This window comes from Euprymna scolopes, chromosome 21 (assembly GCF_053919585.1).
Source record: "Euprymna scolopes isolate OS-2025 chromosome 21, ASM5391958v1, whole genome shotgun sequence".
Classification (NCBI taxonomy): Eukaryota; Metazoa; Mollusca; class Cephalopoda; order Sepiida; family Sepiolidae; genus Euprymna; species Euprymna scolopes.
In genome coordinates this window covers 31,097,354-31,099,853 of record NC_136502.1, presented here as the reverse complement: position 1 = coordinate 31,099,853, position 2,500 = coordinate 31,097,354, and the positions used below count along the sequence as shown (strand labels likewise).

The 2,500-nt window shown below is 31.1% G+C and overlaps 1 protein-coding gene and 1 long non-coding RNA gene across 6 annotated transcripts in view; one reads left to right on the top strand and one right to left on the bottom strand.

Moving 5' to 3' along the window:
- Positions 1-2,500, top strand: part of LOC145242090 (endothelin-converting enzyme homolog) — a 955,595-nt gene that overhangs the window by 264,684 nt on the left and 688,411 nt on the right. The gene's annotated exons all lie outside the window — the stretch shown is intronic.
- LOC145242092 (uncharacterized) overlaps positions 506-2,500 on the bottom strand; it is a 56,026-nt gene continuing 54,031 nt past the window's right edge. Inside the window, exon 2 of the long non-coding RNA XR_013862653.1 lies at positions 506-871. This is a non-coding gene — a long non-coding RNA (uncharacterized LOC145242092). The remainder of the gene's footprint in view (positions 872-2,500) is intronic.

Sequence of the window (2,500 nt, the reverse complement as noted above, 5' to 3'; positions counted from 1 at the left end):
TTTAAAGCCTATAGTAAAAACATTTTGTTTAACAAATTTAATGCCTTGGATGAAATGCTTGTCTAACTTGTATCGTATCTTTTTAAGGTTATATCTCATTTAATTTATTAATTTGGATTTAAATGAATGTGGGTTTGCATGTATTTATAAAAACTCTCCTACTCTCTTTTTCAGTTTGTATTTCTCCTCACGCCACAACTCATTTTTGCAACACCCTCTTTGTATTATTACAGGTCTGAATATTCTCTCTGTTTCAGTTTGTATTTCTCCTCACACCACAACTTTTTTGCAACTCCCTCTTTGTCATACATGTCTAAATAATGAGAGAATCTGAATTTTTTTAACGAAAACTTTAAAATAACTTTTTTAGATTAAATTTTTTAAACTTCTTTCAGAATAGAAAATCTTTACAATTTAATAAGGAACATATTTCATATGGGTTTCATTAAAAATATTCATTAGATAACGAGAAAAATAGAGATAAATATTTCCAAATGACTGTATAACTGGTTACGCTCAATAGTAGTCCTCGCGAGAGAAAGTCTTTGTTGTTGTTGTTATTATTATTTAAAACATTTTTTGTCCTGCTCTTTCGCGCGAGGACTAATATATGTATATATCGTCATCACCATCATTATCATCATCATCATGACGGGCTCCATACCCGGACGAATGCGGCTCTTCCTCTCCAGAGTTTCCTGTCTTCCATCAGTTTCCTCAGATATTCAGGTTCACAGTTGGCGTTGTGTGCTATTTGTTGGATGTACGTGGATCTGGGTCGTCCTCTGCTTGCGCGTCCGTGTCGTGGAGTCCATAGCAATTCATGCTTGCTCCTCAAACAATGACCGGCAAATCGTAGGTTGCCATAAAGCTGCAAAAACATCGAAAAAAAAACACAAAAAACTAACGTAATGTAAACGAACAATATTAAATGTAAAAATCGAAAAAAACAAAAACAAAAAAGAAAAAAAACGTTTAAACTGCTTTAAAAATCTGAAAAATACCTCCCCCCACCCCACCCCCCCCAAAAAAAACACGTGAAAAATGGCTTAAATAAGCCTGTTTCGATATTAAAATTTTAAAAATCGGTGGGTGCCCGGGTGTTTTGTGTGTGTGTGGTCGGTCGGGGTGGGGGTTAATGAAAACCTAAGAATAAGCGAAGTAAAAAAAAACAGAAAAACGAACGTTACGTGAAAAGTGGCTTAAATAACACTGGTTCAATATTTAAATTAAAAAATCGGAAAAAAGAAAAAGACATCTCACATCACGATTCGAAACCAAAACGTTTAGATAATGATTCAACGCTCTAACAAACACGACGTACATGAAATTTAGTCAGTTCTTCAACTATTTAAACTAAATCAGATCATGACGTCATCTGACGCATGCGTAGAACCGATCTCGTCATAAGAGGACGGTTTTGTTGACCCCACCCTGTAGAAAATTTTTGAATTCAGGATGAAAAAATAAACGTTTTTGGCCAATCTTTCGATATTTTTCGGGAGAAAAATGGAGCTTCAATATGATACCAAGTTTGTTAATTTTTGTTCCGTCCGTCGAAAGTTTTTAGCGAACATACAAACACACATACATACACACATTTTCGCCTTTATATACATAGAAGATGTATATATATATATGTATATATGTATATATATATGCATATGTATATATGTATATATATGTATATATATGTGTATATATGTATATGTTAATATATGTGTATATATATGTGTATATATATGTATGTATATCTATGTATATATATATGTACATATGTACATATATATATGTATATATACATATATATATGTATATATATGTATATATACATATATATATATACATATATATATATATGTATATATATGTATATATACATATATATATATATAGTAGCAAACAGTTAATAAAACATGCTAAAAAACATTTTGAAAAAGAGTTAAAAACATATTTAATCTGAAAAGGAAACACTTGATACATGGATAGTCCTTAATCCGCGGAGTTTCAAAGAAATACTTTCCTTCTCATCAGAGGGTAGGAATTATTTAAATACGGGATCGGATTTTGCATACAAAAGTATTTGATGAAACAACAAGTAAGTCAAAGATCTTACTTGATAACAAAAGTTTAGCAGAGGGTATATAGTGAAGAAAAAGGTGATTACACGTGGATGGATAGTCTGGTGAAAGGTAAATAATCCAATGACGGTAAAATCCAAAAATATAACTCCAAGAAAGTTAACTGAGTTTCTATTTGCACAAATAAAATCTAAGGAAATCACGTAATTGGAAGATGGTCCAAAATAATCCCAAAGGCCGAAATCCATGGAATAATTCACAAATATGTACAAAGAAACGAAAAGGGAAAAATTCCAATAATATTAATAAAAGATAAATAAGATATGCTTTTCACACGACTGCCGAGACATAATAAGAAAGATCAGGGAAGAAGAAGAGGGAAAAAAATTAAATGTTGATAGAATTAAATATAAGATAGA